The sequence below is a fragment of the Lynx canadensis genome, chromosome B4, assembly GCF_007474595.2.
Source record: "Lynx canadensis isolate LIC74 chromosome B4, mLynCan4.pri.v2, whole genome shotgun sequence".
Classification (NCBI taxonomy): domain Eukaryota; kingdom Metazoa; phylum Chordata; class Mammalia; order Carnivora; family Felidae; genus Lynx; species Lynx canadensis.
In genome coordinates this window covers 43,019,279-43,040,976 of record NC_044309.1, presented here as the reverse complement: position 1 = coordinate 43,040,976, position 21,698 = coordinate 43,019,279, and the positions used below count along the sequence as shown (strand labels likewise).

Here is a 21,698-nt window from a genome sequence, read left to right as displayed (position 1 = left end):
GAAGAGGACCTGGTTCACATCTTTATAGACCACTTGGCCCCGGGGATGAAATGGGAGATAAATAGAATATGGCGGCCCCACTGTCTTCCCTGCCCCACCGTCTTTCAGACTAAGGTTTAGAGAAACACACAACAGTGCATGGCCTCAAACTAAAAACCTCGCGATGCGCAACTCCATCACTACTCCTGTCCGTTCCACGACACAGGCATGGGACTATGGCTAAAGAAGCAGGTAGGGAAACACACACAACCTGGCTGAGGACCGTGGACAGAGTACCTTACTTGCGCTAGAGGTCTTTATGCCCTCATGCCATATACACACCGTATAAAATAACGATGCATCCACATTATCTGTACCAGTGCCTGTCTACATAGGTTCAGTGCACACATGGTGTAGCTGCATAATATACATGGCTGAAATCAGGCAGAATCTTCCAGAATGCCCAACCTCAACCTGATACCCCAGGTTGAGTCAAAAGAAAAGGACAGAAGCTAGAAAAGGCAAGCTTACCTAGAGTGAAAGATAGAGGTTTTCTCTTTTAGCACCAACGCAAATATTTGGCACAAATATCCAGTGATCTATCATCACTGGATATCAGACAAAAGACTTATACTTCAGCAAAATAATTTATCAAAAAAATGTTCCCAATAGAGATGGAGATCAAGATGCTAAAGTGAAAAGTGAACGCAATTCTCTTCGCAGGACTCTTAAAAATTGTTTTGATTTTTTTTAATGTGTATTTATTCTTGAGAGAGAGCAGGGGAGGGACAGAGAGAGAGCGAGACACAGAAGCTGAAGCAGGCTCCGGGCTCTGTGTTCGAACCGTGAGATCACGACCTGAGCCGAAGTCAGATGCTTAACCAGACTGAGCGACCCAGGCGCCCCTCACAGGACTCTCTTAAATACAGAACACTCTCACCCCTTTAAAATGGTTCGATTACAGGTCTGTGAAAATGAAAGGGAACTGAGCAAGCTTTCAAGGTAATTTCAGCCAAGATTCCATAATTCTATGGATTTTCTACTTCCACGTAAGGCATTTGTATAAACTCTGCAGAGGCACAATTCCACAGTAGGCAAGTATGAGCCATTATGTCAAATGAGCACATGTGTGGATATATAATTACTTCATAGGTTACATATCGAGTGTAGATTTGGGGAGTTAAAAGTAGGGAAGGCAGTACTTTTCAATGTCAACATTAGACAACTTTTCTGTGGCTTAGCATGGGACCCATATAGGGTTCTGGGGATCAAGCTATAGATCCCCAGCACCTTATAGATTTGTGCTTTTTCTGCACAACTGTGGCATTTCCCAGCCTGAATGAGAAAATTCCCAACTTCCCTTGGAGTCTCTTTCTGTCAAAAGACTTGGGTCTGAGGTAGAGGTCCTAGGGGTGAACGCTTAGAGTCCTAATGAATAAAGTCTGTATATAACAATCATCTGTCACTAACGACCATCTCGATAACATAACCTAAGTCAAAACTCTGCACTGTGAAACAGTAAACCCAGGGCTTTCTGGATCAGCACAGTTAATGACCTAGAAGAATTAAATCTAGAAAATTTCATTTTAGAAAATGTGAAAGCACTCTAATTGGAAAAAAAAAAAATCAGAATATATTTAATTAAATTTTGATGGATATATTATGTGAAAAGTCAAGCACAATTAATACAAAATTAATACCCAAATGATATAATTATAATTTGATTATCATAAATATGGCAGTAGGTAGGAAATGGTTTATGATATAATATAAAATTAAGAAAGCAATATACGAAATTACAAGCATATAATGATCAGAACTACACCCAGACTTACTTTAAAAAAAGAAAAAAGGTGGGGAAGATTTTAGAGGACTTGACAGAAGTTCTGTTAAAAGAATAAACATTTACATAAATGCTTGTAGTCAAAGACTAGGGGACTGTACCCAGGAAATGTTGTTTATACAAGTGGTGATTTATTTTGTTGGCATTACTTTTCATTTTTCAAAATTTCCGTTACGTTATGTTGCTTTTATAACACAAAATAAGTCAAATAGGGGGACCTGGCTGGTTCAACTTGAAGAGCATAGAGACCCCTGACGGCAGGGTCGTTGAGTTCAAGCCCCGTGTCGAGTGTAGCGATTACTTAAATCAATAAACTTTTTAAACAGTAGGTCAAATAAAAGATGTTCACTTAAAGTTAGTACTCACCCTGGCACAGAATCCACGGGACAAACAGCAAACACATAAGAAGGGCGTTCAGAAGTCCCAAAGCTATGGCCACATGGCGCGAGAGAGGGGACCTGGGAGAAGACACTGCAAGCACAGAACCCAAAACAAAATCCTGAGTTACAATAAAGGTTGAAGGAAAAGAAAAGGTCAAGGAAGGATATCTGAAGTCTTGAACAAATCTGGCCTAGTTTCTTTGCTGGATGTCAGGGACTTGCTCTAAAGTCTAGAGTAACAACCCACATCTTTATCAAACAACATACTACATTTGTTAAGTTAAGAATACTTTCTTCTTGGGGCGCCTGGGTGGCTCAGTCGGTTAAGCATCCAACTTCGGCCAAGGTCATGATCTTACAGTCTGAGTTCAAGCCCCGCATCAGGCTCTGTGCTGACAGCTCAGAGCCTGGAGCCTGCTTAGGATTCTGTCTCCCTCTCTCTCCATCCCTCCCCTGTTCGTGCTCTCTGTCTCTGTCTCTTTCTGTCTCTCTCTCTCAAAATGAATAAACATTAAAAAAAAAAAAAAGAATACTTTCTTCTTGGGCACCTGGGTGGCTCAGTTGGTTGAGTGTCCAACTCTTGATTTCAGCTCAGGTCATGATCTCACCGTTCTTGGGTTCAAGCCCCCAGTTGGGCTCTGTGCTGACATCAAAGAGCCTACATAGGATTCTCTCTCTCTCCCTCTCTCTCTCTCTGCCCCTCCCCCTCTTCTCTCTCAGAATAAATAACTAAACTTTAAAAAAAGAATATTTTTTTCTTTCGAAATTGTGGCTTATATAGTCTCATGCTTTAGCAGTGAAAATATTAATTGGTACAACCACTTTGAAGGACAATTTGGCAATGTCTACAAAAATTGCAAAGGCATTTATCCTTTGGTCCAGCAAATTCTCTTGGAGGATATTTTCCCACAGATCCTCACCCATGTGCAAAATGTCGTATTTATAAGGCAGTTCATGGCAATAGTATTTGCAGAAGAAAACAACTAAATTCAATCTAAAGGGCTACCAATAAAAGACCGGTCAAATACATTTTCTTTTTTAAAATACATTTTGATATATCCATAAAACGAATATTCTAAAAAAGGAATAAAGACATGCTTTTTTTTACAGGTACGGAGTGATTTTCAAGATATATAGGTAAGGGAAAGAAATATTTTACAGAACAACGTATGCTCGTATTTCTGAAAGTAGACACAAGAATCTGATGACGTTGTTTGTCTCTAGGGAGGGGAATTAGGTCGCTGAGGATAGAAATAGGAGGGAGGCATTTTTACCTTGTTTTCTTTTGCACCTTCTGAACTTGGAACCATGTGGGGTATTACCCAGTCAAAATTTAAGTAGCTACAATTTAAATGAAAATAAAATAAAGCACATCTCAGAAGTGCTTTGTAAACTGTCGTTTCTGAGAGAACAATGGGTTGTGCTCGCTTCAGCAGCACATATACTGAAAGAACAATGAGTTTAGGTTGATATGTTTAAGAATAGTGCACCACTCCATATTAACTAGGTTACATATAACCTATGTCTAAGAATGGTACTTTCCTCCCTTTGGAAAATGCAAATTTTTCTTAACCCAAACTTTTATCTTAAAATCGCAGCGGTTTCATAGTCTGACAGTGTATGGGTTAGTGTAAAGAACAAAAATGTCTCAAGTTAGGAATTTAAGTGCTACTTTTGATCCCTTTATTTGGTCGTCTTTAACTTGGAAATTTGGAAATAAACTCTACTTGGGGTCTCACTTTACCACTTAAATTTTAGACAAATTATCCTGTAGACGTGTGTATATCCATGAAGCATTCCAAACTTCTTAAAAGAAAGAAATTCATGGTGAGAGATATCTTTAAAATGAGAGGGTTCAGGGGTACCTGGGTGGCTCGGTCGGTTAAGCACCCGACTCTCGATTTTGGCTCAGGTCACGATCTCACAGTTTGTGAGTTTGAGCCCCGCATCAGGTTCTGCGCTGACAGTGTGGAGCCTGCTTGGGATTCTCTCTTTCTCCCTCTCTCTCTCCACCCCTTTTCTGCTCTCTCTTGCTCTCAAAATAAATAAATAAATACAAAAAAAAAAAAAGAAATTTAAATAAATAAATAAAAATGAAATGAGAGAGTTCTGCATGATAAATATTTGGACAGACACACCCAAAAATGCGAAAAAATACACTTGCACTATAGTAAAATACTTAATAAAATAAATGTTGATTTTAGATGTTATGCAAAATGAAAAATGGTATCAAAACACGGTTGTATTTGTGTAACCACAACCCAGTTCAAGAAATTAAGCAGAATTTAAAATGTGTTTTAATTTACTTTAAAAACATACATATTAAAAGCCTCTTAGTAGAGGACATAGAGTAGGCTCAGTATAGACAGGCAAAAATAGATCAAAATAGTAATCGTAACTATCGCCATGATGTGAAATTATTAGTGATGATTTTTATTTTCTTGTATCTGCTTTCATTTTTCCCCTATTTTCTACAATAAACATGTAATAATTTTGTACAGAGATTTTTAACGTCATTTGAAAGCTCCTAATCTATTATCCTATGCCCAAGGAGAGCATCCTGGAAAGCTAGGGTGGTAAGGAACACAGTGGCAGTAAATAAGAATGTGCAATATGTACTGTATATGAATAAAAAATCACTTGCCTAGAAATCAAGATAATTATATTCAGGTTTCAGCTTACCACTGTGTGACCTTGCACTCACACATTAGTATATAGATTCCTTTGCCTTAACATTTCTATTCCTTAGAAATCGGTACACATATAATCCAGAAGACAGAATTATATATACAAATGTAAAGGTTCAATGCCATATAATTTATAGTATGAGAAATAAACCTAAATGTCCAAGTATACTAGAATCGTTTAGCAAATTACAGCAATGCTTTCAAAGAACCACACTAAAAATTGTAATAATAAGAGAGAAAGTTTACTAAGCTCTACTAAAAAACCTACTTTGTGGGAATTTATTGCCTAAGATATAAAGTCAAATACTCTTACACTATTATCTGCCTGTCTCAGAAAGTGTTCTCACAGGGCTCCACGTAAAAATGTCTTTTTCATCCTCAAATCCCCAAAGAGTCACTGAATATTTATCTGTAGTATTCTTGATACCTTTTTCCTACCTCTGTCACCACTCGGGTGCAATACTGGGGAGGATGGGTATCTAGACATGTGAGTCAGTTTCTTCCCTAACTAACTCTTACTACTATCCATTAGCAACATTATCGGTGTCTTTCTCCTGATTTCGTAGTCAGGAAACAAAACAGAGATGCTTAGAATTTAAACAGCTGGTCCAAGGTTACTCCAAACATTACTAAAAAGATAAACTTCTCCCAAACTTCTCCTGCTTTAGTTCAGGAGCAATAAAGAGTAACAGAATTGCCTTAGCTTGGGTTTCACAGATGTTTCACAAAAGTGAACAGTTGGGGAAAAAAAAAAAATACCTGAGACCTAGCTAAGATCAGACCCTTGACCATAGAACAGATTTTCATATTTCAAGTCTGTACTTCCAACTGAACCAAAAGTACCCTTCAAATTGCCCTCGATTTTTCTGCATCCTCAACTCTAAACCTACTCTGCATCCCATTCATTCCTTAGCCTAAGGTCACTTCCATGGTTTTGCACACTAACTTGATTAACTCACCTTTTTCCTGTGGTCTGTAGTCATTCTGGGCTGGAGGTTCAGTAGACAACTGTAATACAGAATAAATATCATTGTCAATCATCTTTATCTAATGTCATTCACATTCAGCTGAGAGAGTAAAATTATACACTTGATCTTGGCCAAAAGGCTGAGAAGCGATCGAGAGAGTACAATTATAGAAGTACGAAGAGGCACATGTCAATAAGGAAACAGCCCAATGTCTTAACTGCTAGCAGGAAATTTGGAGGTTTTCAAGTTGTTTTTTGTTTTTTTTTTTTTCAAGAAAAAAAAAATGGTCCAGCATGACATAAGCAGAAGTAATTTTTCAGGAAATGATTCAAAATCTGGAACTGCCTACGAAATTAATATTCTAAACTCGGTTGTTCTTTTTTTTTTTTTTTTTGCCTTACCATACGCTCTAGATACTCATTAAATACATATTAAATTGATTCCCATCTCACATAATTCTACAACAAGGAAAAGTTGCTCTCAAGTCCAGCAATTTCAGTGATGGAAACAAATGAAAACGAGAGTGGTTCTTAGGTACAGATGTTGTATTTGCTTTATTTCCTTTTGAGAAAATGGATGCATGCCAAATAGGACCAATTTCATTGTTTCTTGGAGTCTTTGGTTGTGACATATGACAAGAGAAATGGACTGCTGGGTGTATGTGCCTGGCATCATGGGGAAAATGAACTACTTCCCAGATACATGTTTTGTGAAAATGCTGTACCCACCCCCCACGTGCCCCCAAACATCTTCCCACTTGTGCTTCAGTCTTTACGCGTCACAGGGTCAGAAATTCCATTAAATTTTCTCTCCTTGTTCTCGTATTTTTATATTCAAAAACAACTACAAAGGGGGAATGAATTACATAAATATATACTAAAGTGTGAATAACGTATTTCTAATGGGTGAAACGTTAATAAAAAGTCAAAGTAGGGAAAACAGAAATGGAATTGAAACTCTACGTAAGAGTATGCCAAAACATAACGTATACAGAGAGAAGAGAGGAAAGAGAAGAGAAGCAGGGAGAGGATATTAATAAAAACTAGTATAGCTGTGGGGCACCTGGCTAGCTCGGTCGGTAGAGCATGCGACTCATGATCTCGGGGTCATGAGTTTGAGCCCCACGTTGAGCACAGAGATTACTTTAAAAAAGAAAAACGGGGCGCCTGGGTGGCTCAGTCGGTTAACATCCGACTTCAAGTCAGGTCACGATCTCGCGGTCCGGTCCGTGAGTTCGAGCCCTGCGTCAGGCTCTGTGCTGACAGCTCAAAGCCTGGAGCCTGCTTCGGATTCTATGTCTCCCTCTCTCTCTGATCCTCTCCCATTCATGCTCTGTCTCTCTCTGTCTCAAAAATAAATAAACATTAAAAAAATTTTTTTTTTAAAAAGAAAGAAAAACGTTTAAAAATCTTAAAAAAAAAAAAAACTAACATAGCTCTGCTTCCCACAAGGGTAAGACTGGATTTGCTCTTGGGCCAAAAAACTATATATAACAAACTACACGAGGCAACTGTTTTCAGGCACAGGAGTACGGGCAGCACCGCGATCCCGGAGAGAACGGAATATACAAAGGCGGGCACTGGGGCCACCGGCGTTCTACCCAGGGCCACCTTCTGGCACAAAGCAGGACAACGAATTCTAAACAGAGCAGCAGTTTAAGTGGAGGAGGCAGAGAGGCACAGTTTTGAGCTGTGTGTGTGGCTGGGGCGTGCAGGGCAGGGTAACTGGCAAGAGAGGGCTACAGAGCGAGGTGCCCCCAAAACCACATGGGAATTCACCATGGTCAAGGTGGGCCGCACAGAGGATGAGACCCTGCAAGCCGCTGCTGAGGGGCGGTGTGGTGCTGACCAGAATCAAAAAGATCTAGCAGTAATTTAGCTGCCTGTGAGAACAAATTCGGACTCCCTGAGGTAGGGGGTCTATACATAAAATGGGATATAATTCAATCATAAAAAGGAAGCAGACCCTATCACACTCTACAGCATGGATGGACCTCGAAGACATTATGATGCGTGAAATATGCCCATCACACACACACACAAAAGACAAATACTCTATGATTTTACTTATATGAGGTCTCTACAGTAGTCAATTCATCGAAACAGAAAATAGAATGGTGATGGCTGGAGCGACTGGGGGAGGGAGAAGTGGGGGACTGTTTAATGGTTCTAGAGTTTCAGTGCTGCAAGATGAAAAACGTCTGGAGATCTGTCGTGCAACAGTGTGAACAGGCTTGTGTTAGTCTGCCTAGGCTCTCCTAACATAAGACCCCAGACGGCGTAGCTTAAACGACAGAAATTTATTTGCTCACAGTTCCGGACACAGGAAGTCCAAGATTATGGTGCCTGCAGAGTTGGTGAGAACAACCCCCCGGGGGGGGGGCGGGGGGGGTGCAGCAGTGTCCTTCTTACCCTGGCCTCACATGGCCTTTCCTCAGTGCACGTGTGCAAGAGAGCTAGCAGGTAAGCTTTCTGGTGGCTCTTCTCATAAGGATGCCAATTCTCTCAGATCAGGGCCGTACCATGATGACCACATTTCACTTTAATTACTTCCTTAAAGACCCCATCACGAAAGAAAGAATAAAGCCACGCTGGAGATTAAGGTTTCAGCATAGGACTCTGGGGGGTGGAAGGGGACACAAATACTAAGTCCGTAACATTGAACATTTTGACACTCCTGAACCGCACCCTTAAAAACGGTTAAGATGGTTGGGGCACCTGGGTGGCTCAGTCGGTTAAGCGTCCGACTTCGGCTCAGGTCATGATCTCACAGTCCGTGGGTTCGAGCCCCGCGTCGGGTTCTGTGCTGACAGCTCAGAGCCTGGAGCCTGTTTCAGATTCTGTGTCTCCCTCTTTCTCTGACCCTCCCTGTTCATGCTCTCTCTCTGTCTCACAAATAAATAAATGTTAAAAAAAATTTTTTTTTTTTTTAAATGGTTAAGATGGTTGAAGACGAAGAAGAAAGAGGAGGAGAAGGTGGCCGTGGCAGCAACATAAGAACAGGGCTTCTTGAGGAAATGACTCATTCTAGGGTCAGGGCACAGAAAATCCAAGATAAGCCTGGAGCATCTTTTAGTGCTAGAAAAGGAGGAGGTACTCAAAAACTAAAACCAAAAAAAAAAAAAAAAAAAAAAAGGCAAGATGAGGTCATGTCAGAAGGACACGGGAACCAACCTGACAATGCTCCCGATGGCCAAAACTGAAACAATTAGGGCAAGAAAACGAATAAACCGTATGGGATTATAACTCAGAGAAAGAAAACACAGCTATGAATTCATACTCACTGATTTTTAATCTGCATGTATCTTTAATTAAAATTGTATATACTTAAAGCATATATATGTGGAACTTTTGATATAAACATTGTGAAATGATTGCCGCAAACGAATTTACACATCCAACACTTCCAATAGTTACCATTCGTGTGGGAGGGCGGGGGGTGGTGAGAACACTTGAAATCTACTCTCTCGGCAAATTTCAAGTATACATTTTTTTATTTCATTTCATTTTATTACTTTTTGTAAGTAGGCTCCACACTGTACATGGGGCTTGAACTCACGACCCCCAGATCAAGAGTCACATGCTCTGCTGACTGAGCCAGCCAGGCATCCCCCGAGTATGTGTTTTTATTTTTATTCATTTATTTTTTTAATAATTTTTTTCATGTTTATTTTTTTATTTTGAGAGGGAGACACACAGCAAGAGCAGGGGAGGGGCAAACAGGGAGGGAGAGAGAATTCCAAGCAGGCTCCCTACTGCCAGCACAGAGCCCAATGCGGGGCTAGAACCCACGAACTGTGAGATCGTGTCCTGAGCCGAAATTAGGAGTCAGATGCTTACCTGACTGAGCCACCCAGGCACCCCTATGTTATTTTCTTAATAGGCTATATTTTTTTAATTTTTTAAATTTTTTAATGTTTATTTATTTTTGAGAGACAGAGAAACAGAGGGGGAGGGGCAGAGAGAGAGGGAGACACAGAATCTGATCCAGGCTCCAGGTTCCGAGCAGTCAGCAGAGAGCCTGACTCGGGGCTCGAACTCACAGACCATAAGATGGTGACCTGAGCCGAAGTTGGACACTTAACCGACTGAGCCACCCAGGTGTCCCTGTTTTTTTAATTTTTTTAATGTTTATTTACTTATTTTGAGAAGGAGAGGGAGAGAAGGAGGGGCAGAGAAAGAGGGAAAAAGAATCCAAAGCAGGCTCCACACTGTCAGCTCGAAGCCCGATGAAGGGCTCCATCTCACGGTTCGTGAGATCAAGGCCTGAGCGGAAATTAAGAGTCAGAGGCTTAACCAACTGAACCGCCCAGGTGCCCCTTTAATAGCTTTATTGATGTATAAATAACATACATGCATGCACCAGTGAAAACATCACCACCCTCTAGGAAATAAACATATTCATCACCCCCAAAAGTTTACTTGTGCACTCTGTACTACTCCTCTGCCCCTCCCATTCACCTTTCTCTAGGCGTCCACTGATCCGCCTTTTTTATAAAAACAGAAGTTTATTTATTTATTTTGAGAAAGAGAGAGAGAAAGAGATTCCCAAGCAGGCTCTACACCATCAGCACAAAGCCCAATACAGGGCTCGAACTCACAAACCGTAAGATCATGACCTGAGCTGAAATCCAGAGTCGGGTGTTTAACTGACTGCACCACCCAGGCACCTACTAATCTGTCTTTTACCACTGTAGATTAGTTTGCATCTTTCCCAAGTTGTGAATGAAAGGAGACTCATCCCTGTTGTAGTATATATCAATAATTCATTGCTTTTTATTGCTGAATATATTCCACTATACAGACAGACCAGTTTGTTTATCCATTCTCTTAATACATTAGTGTTAACCATAGTCACCGAGCTATATGTGCAATAGGTCACCAGAACTTAATCATCTTATAACTGAAAATTCATACCCTTTGATCAATAATGTCTCTCCTTTTCCCGCATTCACTAGCCTCTGCTAATGACCATTCTACTCTGTTACTATGAACTCGACATTTTTTTTTTTTTAGATTCCACAATAGTGATATCATGAGAAATTTCTTTCTGGTCTGGCTTATTTCACATAGATAATGTCCTCTAGTTTCATCTGTGTTGTTGCAAATGGCAGGATTTCTTTTTTTAAGGCTGAATAATTTTGTATATCACACACACACACACACACACACACACACACACACACACGTTTGTAAAACTTTGGTTTGTGAGGATAATTCGTTCCAGAAATATGCTTGTAATCCAAAGCACTTGTATATCAAAGAGAATTTCCCCATAAGAAATCATGGAAACTCAGATGATTCCATTCCATAACCCAAAAAATATTCATATAAAAATGATTACAATCCTGTAATAGAATACAAAATAATAAAGAACATACAAAATATAAAGAAAAATAAACAAATTAACCTGAACTTACCTTTGAAAACCTTCGTTGCTGGTGAGAAGGAGACATGAGAGTGGAAGGTTATTGTGTAGGACAACTTTAACTACCACTAATGGAATCACTGCTGTCTATTGGCTCAATGGAATCTTTCTTTTTGTGCCTCTTTAACAAGGAATCTATCCAATGACACTTGCTTTTGCCTCCTTTTGAGGATTTCGGGGAAATGTGATGCTGCATTGTCGTTAAACAGATACATCGCTTGCACTGCTCCAGCTTTATTTGGGTGGTGCTTTTCCACAAAATTTTGCACTGTTTCCCACATTTGACACATCTCCCTAATGTCATTTGAAGTGAGGGATTCCTTCCGCCTTTTCCTCCTCCTCCTCTGCTGACAAGATGCATAGACTTCTTTACAAAATCTTCCAATTTTGGCCACTCACGTACCTCGTTCATACTTCCCGATAATTCCCTTAGCTTCCACCGTAATCATCTCCTTTTTCTTACCGCCTTTATTTCCAACCTTTTTCTGCATGGGGGCCACTGTATATGCTTGCATGGGTGTTGACTACACCCATGTAGTCATTTATTAGAAATGTTTGCTCATCTTGCAGAACACTTGCAGAATAAGTGACCCACAATCCAAGGTTACACTGTATATCATATTTTCTCTATCCACAGATACTAAGGTTGTTCCGTATTATGATTACTATGACAGTGCACTGTGACAGTGCAGATACCTCTTTAAAACAGTGATTTTACTTCCTTTGGATATATACTCGGAAGTGGGATTGCTGGATAATTTGGTAGTTCCCTTTTTAATGTTTTGAGGGGTCTCCATACTGTTTTTGGTAGTGGCTGCACGAATTTATATCCTCATTCATTTTGTTGATTGTTTCCTCTGCTGGGCAAAAACGACCTAATCTGATCTAGCCTCCCTTGTTTATTTTTGCTTTTGTTGCCTGTGCTTTTAGTGCACATTGCAAAAAAACATTGTCGAGGCCAACATCAAGGACCTTTTCCCTGATGTTTTCTACCAGGAGTTTTACAGTTTCAGGTCTTCCTTTCAAATTTTGTTTTAATATTTATTTTTGAGAGAGAGACAGAACCAGAGAGCGAGGGGGGTAGGGGCAGAGAGAGAGGGAGACACAGAATCCGAAGCAGGCTCCAGGCTCCGAGCTGTCAGCACAGAGCCCGACGCGGGGCTCGAATTCACGAACCGTGCGATCATGACCTGAGCTGAAGTCTGAAGCTTCACTGACTGAGCCACTCAGGCACCCCTTTCAGGTCTTACTTTTTAAGTCTTCGATTTATTTCAGTTGCTTTTATATATGGTATTAAAAAAGGGTACAATGTCATTCTTCGGCATGTGGATATAGTTTTCCCAACCTCACTTATTTAAGGGCCCATCCTTTCCCAGTTGTTTATTCTTGATGCCTTTGTCAGAAATTAGTTGACTGTATATATGTGGGTGATGGAACTGTTCTTCCTACCTTCTTTGTGTGGTTATTCTCAAGTGTTTTTGCCCCACTGTGTTGCTGATGCTTTCCTAAGTGGCCTCCTAGAATCTTTCAGAGATATTTTCATTAGTGATAAATGTCTAATTGTTCTTCTTTGGAGGGGGGAGGGAGGGGATAGAGGCTGGGGTCTGTCTCCTAGTCTGCCATCATGGTGATATCACTCCTCTGAATCCACACTAATTAAAATACATGATTGAATAAATAAATGAGGAAGAAGTTATAAATCTTTCATACAGAGATTACACATAATATATGCAGGCATTCCCCATCATGATATTCAACTTAATTCTCTTCCTCTTAAGCGTTGGAAAGACTTAGTGACTCACTTCCAAAGAATAACATACGGGTAGTGGAATACAGTAACTTTCCATTGGAGAAACCTGGCAAACACAACCTTTATCATGTAAACAGAGTTAATCATGTAAACCACCAGTAATAAGCCTTGTTGCTATCATGTACCCCCAATATGATGCAATGAAAAAGCTACTTTAATTACTGTGGTACATTGTACCAAAACCCATAGTTACAGTCTAAAGATTAAAAAAAAAAAAAAATCAGGTAACTTCAAATTGAGAAGTACTAAGTATTTGAGTAGTACCCTTTAAGTATATCAACATTACGAAAAAGAAATACCGAGAAACTGCCACAGACCAGAGAAAACTAAGGAAATATAAAACCTAAATGCATGGGCACCTGGGTGGCTCAGTCAGCTAAGTGACCAACTCTTGATTTCAGCTCAGGTCATGATCTCACGGGTCGGAGATCAAGCCTCACGTTAGGCTCCCCATCGGGCACGGAGCCTACTTACAATTCTCTCTTTCCCTTTCCCTCTGCCCCTACCCCACTGCACGTACATGCACAGGAGCTCTCTCTCTCTTAAAAAAAAAAAACAGAAACACCTAGGGGCGCCTAGGTGGCTCAGTCGGTTGAGCTTCCGACTTCGGCTCAGGTCACGATCTCGCGGTTGATGAGTTTGAGCCCCGAGTCGGGCTCTGTGCTGACAGCTCGGAGCCTGGAGCCTGCTTGGGATTCTGTGTGTGTGTCTCTCTCTCTCTGCCCCTCCCCCGCTCATGCTCTGTCTCTCTCTGTCTCAAAAATAAAATAAACATTAAAGAAAAAAAAACCCACCTAAATGCCACGGGGAATCCTGGATTAGATCCTGAAACAGAAAAAGGGCATTAATAAAAAAACTGGTGACATTCAAAGAAAATCTGCAGTTAGTCAATAATAGTAGACCAGTTATTATTACTTAGTTTTGACAAAAGTACCACAATTACTTAAAACATTAACATTAGAAGAAATGGAGTGAAGGGTATGAAAAAAATGCTACATACCATCTTTGAAACTTTTCTATAAATATGACTTTATTTCCAAATAAAAATTTCACTTAAAGGAGACAACATAACTCAGACTCCCTATAACACAATATATTTAATTTCCAGCATGCAGTAAAAGAGTATTACAATGCAAAGAAATAAGGAAATGTGGGTCACAGCCCAGAGAAAAGTAAAAAACTAGAAAAGAAATTTAAGATGACATGGGTGTTGGAATTAGCAAAGACTTTAATAGCCATATAAATATGCTCAAAGGCAAGAGGAAAATATAGTCCCAGTGAATAAAAAGATGAAGAACCTTAGTGGGGAAATAGAAACTGTAAAAAAGAGCCAAGTAAAATTCTAAGTCAGAAAAGAATAATATCCATAATTTTAAAAAACTAAAATTAAAAAACCCAACTGAATGGGATTAACAGCACACTGAAGAGGACAGAAGAAAAGGTCAGTGGAATGTGAAGACAGATGGCTAGAAATTACCCCAATATAAAGAAAACAATATATAAATAAACAGAGCCTCCGTGGCCTGTGGGACAACATCAATGCCTGTATGTGAAGCCCCAGAAATACGGGAGAAAACAGTGGAGCAGAAAAAGAACTTGAAGAATTAATGATCGAGTATTTCCCAAACTTAGTGCGAAATGGACAGATAGGAGAAATGCAACGAACCCCAAACAGGATAAATATAAGGAAAATCACACCTAAGAACATCATAACAAAACTGCTGAAAGCCGGATAAAAAGCAAATACTGCAAGCAGAGAGAGAAAAACAACGTATTAACAAAGAGGAACAATGACATGAATGGTAGCTGAATTCTCATCAGAAACCGAGAAGGAGAAAGACAACGGAATGCCATTTTTAAATTATTCTATTCTATTCTATTCTATTCTATTCTATTCTATTCTATTCTATTCCATTCCATTCCATTCCATTCCATTCCATTCTATTCCATTCCATTCCATTCTACTCTGTTCTATTTAGAGAGAGCACACACAAGAAGATCAGGGGCAGAGAGAGAGAGAGGGTAGAAGGTCGAAAGAGGGCTCTGCGCTGACAGCAGCGAGCCCGATATGAGACCATGACCTGAGCCAAAGTCAGACACTCAACCTACTAAGCCACCCAGGACCCCTGCCATTTTTTCAAAGGTAAGATAATAATACCGTGGGTACAGCCACAATGGAAAACAATACGGACGTTGCTCAGAAAATTAAAACTAGAACTACCATTTGATCCAGCAATTCCACTTCTGGGTGTGTAGCTTAAGGAAATTCAATCACAATGTCAAAGAGGTATCTACAGCCCCTTGTTCACTGCATTATTCCCAACAGTCCAGACATGGAAACAGCCTAGGTCCCTTCAATGGATGAATGCACAAAGAAAATGTGGTATATAGATACAGTGGAATATTATTAAGCCATATAAATGAAGGAAACCCTGCCATTTATGACAATACGGACAGACCTTGAGGGCATTATGCCAAGGGAAATGTCAGAGAAAAACAAATGCTGTATGATCTCATTTATATGTATTTTTTTCAATGTTTACTTCTTTTTGAGAGACAGAGGGGCGAGCAGGGGAGGGGCAGAAAGAGAAGGAGACACAGAATCCAAAGCAGGCTCCAGGCTCTGAGCTGTCAGCACAGGGCCCGATGTGGGGCTCGAACCCACGAACCGCGAGATCATGACCTGAGCCGAAGTCGGATGCTTACCCGACTGAGCCACCCAGGCGCCCCTGATCTCATTTATATGTAGAATCAAAAACAAAAACAAAAACAAAAACAAAAACCCCAAGTTCAGAGAAACAGAGTAGAGTGGTGGCTTCCAGGGGCTGAGGGGTGGGAGAAATAAGGAGACGTTGGTCACAAGGTATAAACGTCCAGTTATGAGATGAGTAAGTTCTGGAGATGTAATGTACCACACAGTGATTACAGTTAAGAATGCTGGAGGGGCGCCTGGGTGGCGCAGTCGGTTAAGCGTCCGACTTCAGCCAGGTCACGATCTCGCGGTCCGTGAGTTCGAGCCCTGCGTCAGGCTCTGGGCTGATGGCTCAGAGCCTGGAGCCTGTTTCCGATTCTGTGTCTCCCTCTCTCTCTGCCCCTCCCCCATTCATGCTGTGTCTCTCTCTCTGTCCCAAAAATAAATAAACGTTGAAAAAAAAAAAAAAAAGAATGCTGGACTGTATACTTGAAATATGCTAAGAGTAAATGTTCAATGTTCTTACCACCAAAAAAAAAGAAGAAAATAAAAGTAATTAAGTGAGGTGTTGGATATAGTAACTAAACTTATTGTGGTAATCATTTCACAGTATACATACATGTCAAACCATCACATTTTATACCTTAAATTTGCACAATGCTATATGTCAATTATATCTCAATCAATCTGGGGTGTGAGGTGAATACTGCTACCAGTCCAGAATTCTATATCCAGCAAATACATCCATCAAGAATAAAGAAGAAAAAAACACTGTTTTAGAAATTTAATTTTTCTTTATTTTTTTTAAGAGTTTTTTTAATGTTAATTTATTTTTGACAGAGAGAGAGAAAGACAGAGCATGAGCGAGGGAGGGGCAGAGAGAGAGGAGACACAGAATCCGACGCAGGCTCCAGGCTCTGAGCTGTCAGCACAGAGCCCGACGCGGGGCTCGAACTCACAGACTGTGAGATCATGACCTGAGCCAAAGTCAGTCGCTCAACCGAATGAGCCACCCAGGCACCTCATTAATTTCTTTATTTTTAAGTTTATTTATTTTGAGAGAGGGTGCACACACTAGCAGGGGAGGGGCAGAGAGAAAGGGAGAGAGAGAATCTCAAGCAGGTCGATTTGGGGCTCAATCCCAGGAACTGCAAGATCATGACCTGAGTAGAAATTAAGAGCTGGACACTTAACCAACTGAGCCACTCAGGCAACCCCAAAAAACACTTTTATATAAAGAAAATGGAACTGTTTAGCAGTCCAGCGCGACAAGAAATGCTCGAAGAAGCTCTTCATACTTAAAAGCAACGTCACGAGATGAAAACTTAGACCTACAAGACTGAAGAACAGAAATGGTAAATATATAGGTGCATATAAAAGATGGTGTTCTTTTTTCCCCTGAATTTCTTTAAAGGAAAGAAGAAACAAAGGGAAATAAAACATGTAAGACAGACTGTAAACAAATAGCAAAATGATAGACCTAAAGCCAACCACATCAATAAGTGAATTCATCATAAATGGACTAAACACATCAAATCAATGGCAGAGGTTGTAACACAAGGAGAAAAAAAAAAGCAAAAAACAAACAAAAAAACCACAACTATATGCTGTGTATAACACACGCACTTTAAATTTTTTTTTTTTCAACGTTTATTTATTTTTGGGACAGAGAGAGACAGAGCATGAACGGGGGAGGGGCAGAGAGAGAGGGAGACACAGAATCGGAAACAGGCTCCAGGCTCTGAGCCATCAGCCCAGAGCCTGACGCGGGGCTCGAACCCACGGACCGCGAGTTCGTGACCTGGCTGAAGTCGGACGCTTAACCGACTGCGCCACCCAGGCGCCCCACACACGCACTTTAGATATGATGACACAAACAGGTCGATACATGCAAAAAAAAAGTTCCCTATTTTACATACAAGATACATGCAAACAGTAAACAAAAGAAACCTGAAGTGGTAACCACCGTGTAATCAAGATTTAGATTTTCGTCACCCAGGAACATTTCCTTGTGTCCCTGTCCAGTCCTGTCTAGGATTTTCAGTACAGTGTTGAATAGAAATGGTAAAATTAGACATCATCACCTTGCTCCTGGGTGGTTTATAAACCACTTCTGAATTTTATTTGCTGACAGTTTTTTTAGTGAATTATATAGTTAAGAGTTGTGTATTTTATTATTTATAAAACTTACCTCAACAACAAAAAAATGAAACTTTAAACAAACATTGAACTCTAATTAGTAGGCTTGCTTTATACAACAGTATGGTTTATCGGTTATGAAACTACTTTCTGCAGGGTGCCTGGGTGGCTCGGTCTGTTAGGCATCTGACCTTGGCTCAGGTCATGATCTCACAGTTCGTGGGTTCAAACCTCATGTTGGGCTCTGCTGGAGCCTGGTCTCCCTCTCTCTCTCTCTGCCCCTCCCCTGCTCATGAGCGCGCCTGTGTGTGTGTATGTGTGTGTGTGTGTGTGTGTGTGTGCGCGCGCGCGTTCTCTCTCAAAAATAAACGTTAAAAAAATTTTTAAACTACTTTCTGTGTTTCCTTATGCGTGAACAAATGTGTAAATCTTGCTTTCTCAATACCATTCTCCACTAAATGGAACAAGTCTGCCTTGAAGAAACGATTGATTCTAAGGTAATTAAAACACAAGATAAACATGGAATATCTGTGTACCCAAAAGCAAAGAATTGGCTCAAACAATGATGGGACCTGTCAAAATGACAAAGGAGCCGCCATAAAGAGGCTCCCACTACCAGTTCAAAATCAACCCACACCCTCCAGCAATTTATCTGTTACCTTATCAGTGGGCTGCACATTCTGCGGCAGGAACCACACCCTCTCTTCAGAGGTCTGAATCTCTACCTTGTGGTTGGGGAAGGGAGCACTTCCTTTAAGTTTCTAAGGTACTTCCTTAACTCTTCTTCAGCCCAGAAGTAGTAGCTGCATCCTGTAGTTGCTACTTCTGTGTAATTTCTGTAACTTCGAGTCCTTGTTTGCCTCCTCTTAGTAATGATTTACTAGAAAACCAGTCTACATTAACTGTTTCCTTAAAATCACTGGTGTGGTATCTGTCTTCCAATTGGATCCCAACTGATACAAGAACACATCACTTGTCTCTTAGCCCTACTGAAAAAATTCATTCCTAAATATAATCATCAGGAAACATCAGACATACCCAAAATGAGAGACACTCTACAATTTAAGTAACATGTACGTTTCAAAATTTCACGGGCAAATAAGGTAAAAATGACAACTAACCTCACTGTGTGACCCCTGCTTGGCTTCTGTGGTTGGGGAATGGGAAATCATTATAACGCATATTTCCTGGGACAATGGATGAAATGTGAATATGGACCAGGGATTAGGTAATAATATTGTATCAATGGTACAGTTTCTAATTTTGACAATTACACAGTGATAAGGTAAAAGAATGTCTTTATTCTTAGGAAATACACACTGGTGTGCGTAATGGTAATAGGGAACTTTCAAATTGTTCAAAATAAACTAGTGTGGGGTGGGAGCAGACTAATAAAGCAAACGGGGCAACTTGTAAAGGACTGGCAAATCCGGGTAAAGTGAATACAAGAGTTCTAAAACAAAGGGCACCTGGCTGGCTTAGTTGGTTAAGCTTCCGACTCTTGACTTCGGCTCAGGTCATAATCCCCCGGTTCAAGTTTATGGGTTTGAGCCCGAATAGGGCTCTGTACTGACAGTGCAGCAGAGCCTGCTTGCGATTCTCTCCCTCTCTGCCCCTCTCTCTCCCAAAAATAAACACTTTAAAAAAAAAAGAATGCAAATTACCAAAACCAAAAAAATACACTGAGTCCTTGAAATATGTTAAATATTTTAAAAAGACGTCATCAATAAAAATTCAAAACTGAAATCTAGTTCAAGATGGCAAGTCGAATACATGCATATCAGGACTGAGAAACTACCAAACAAATTTCAAAGATCCCTGAGCAAGTGCACTTGGGTAGCTCAGTCAGTTAAGCGTCCAACTCTTGGTTCAACTCAGGTCATGATCTCACAGTTCGTGGGTTTGAGCCCCGTGTTAGGCTCTGTGCTGACAGCGTGGAGTTCAAACCTCATGGTTGGGAGAGGGTTGGGAGCCCTCTCTCTGTGCCCTTTCCCGACTCTCTATCTCTCAAAATAAATAAATAAACTTAAAAAAAAAATCCCTGAGTAGATCAGAAAATTGTGAGCAGGTAGGATTTATTTGATAGTGAAACCAGAGCAACACGTGGAACGCAAAACTCATAACTGAAGGAAGCTGTTGAGAGATTTTAAAAAGCCATTCCCAACCAAGCTTCCAGCTCAGAGTTAACAAAAAAGCACACCCGGGAGAATTCTCAAAGCAACAAATTGAAGGAAGAATTCAGAATACAGTGGTCTCCCCTAACCCATGGTTTCGCTTTCTATGGCTTCAGTTACTCAAGGTGAACCACATCCTGGAAGCAAATGATCCTCTTTTGACTTATCAGCAAAAGGTCAATAGTAATCTATCATCAAATCACAATATATATGTCATTGACCTCACTTCGTATCTTCATGTAGGCATGTTATCTCACACCATCACAAGAGGAAGGGTGAGTACCCTCGGGTAAGATATTTTGACAGGGACCACATTCACTTGTTGTTATAACTGCTCTAATTTATTATTAGTTATTGTTGTTAGTCTCGTACTGTTGTTATGCCCAGAATTCATGATCCCCAAAGACCACCAGGGAGCCGAGTCCGATGCAAAAGCAAAGAGCCTTTATTCGAGCTAGCTCAAGCTCAATCTCCTACCTGCACCGACAAAGCGGTGAGATACCAGAGAGAGAGAGAGAGAGAGAGAGAGAGAGAGCGAGTTTCAAAAGCACAAAGGTTTTATAGGGGTCTAGGGGCAGTTGGTGAGGTAATGGCTGTGGCCTCAGCCGATTGGCTGGGGAAGGGTCGGAGTCCTGTTACGCAGGTCGCCGGGCGTGTTTTGATCGGGAAGTTTGAACGGGTGAGCGGGAGGTTACTCAAGGGGAGGAGGCGTGGTTCTGCGATTTTCCCGGAAAGGGGGCATGTCGGGGACATAGTCACTCAAGGTGGAGGACACAGAACAAGATGGAGTTGGCCGGCGTAGGTCCGCTCTTTCACTGTGCCTCGCTTATAAATTAAACTTTATCATAGGTATGTATGTATAAGAAAAGACACAGGCTTCAGTACTATTTGCAGTTTCTAGAGGTCTTGGAATATATCCCCCGTGGATGAGGGGTACTAGATCTTTCAAGTACCTTTCCTTCTTCTGCTTATACTACACAGGAGGTATTTTTGCGCATTTGATTTTAGCACAAAACTGCTAAAGGACTGCTTTCTAAACAAACTGAGCAATTTACCTTGTATGTGGGAGGGGGGTGTGGGTGTGGGTATTACGTGCAGGGGGGTGTCCTTGTTAATGATGCGGCTACAGACAGGCAGAGCAGAAAGGCAAAAAAGAACTGCTAATTTCAGTTTTTGTCCCTGGCACAGATAGTTTCCACAATGGGCACTGAAGCATGAGAAGCAGGGAAGTAACTCAGGTTAGTAGTGAGTGGACAGAAAGAGAAGTCTCTCCCTCCTTCTCACTCCTACAGAAGACAAGTTATTCACCCTACTCAACTGCATTGCTGGACCTTTTGTGACTTCCAACTTGCACCCTTCCCTGCCTCCAGTCCAATGTGGCCCTAGGCAATGACCAAGAGGCAAGATTTCTGAATTCACCAACAAATGAACATCAGTTCCAGAATGAAAGCTTATTGTAAAAGGGATTTTTGTCTCCCCCCCACCCCGTGCACCCCCCAAATCTGTAACAGTATATTGCTCAGTAAATATTTGTTGAATGAACTGATAAAAACAATTCAATAGAAATAAATACCTAATTCTAATGGACTTGCTCAAGCA

The 21,698-nt window shown here is 40.7% G+C and overlaps 1 long non-coding RNA gene across 2 annotated transcripts in view; it reads right to left on the bottom strand.

The window, feature by feature from the left end:
- Positions 1-2,230: 2,230 nt before the first annotated feature.
- Positions 2,231-21,698, bottom strand: part of LOC116738188 — a 20,828-nt gene continuing 1,360 nt past the window's right edge. The window contains exons 2-5 of one of the 2 annotated variants that reach the window (XR_004343858.1): positions 13,889-13,919; positions 5,849-5,897; positions 3,477-3,543; positions 2,231-2,293 (exon numbers count right to left, since the gene is read on the bottom strand). This is a non-coding gene — a long non-coding RNA (uncharacterized LOC116738188). The remainder of the gene's footprint in view (positions 2,294-3,476; positions 3,544-5,848; positions 5,898-13,888; positions 13,920-21,698) is intronic. The other variant, XR_004343857.1, reaches the window with a different exon arrangement.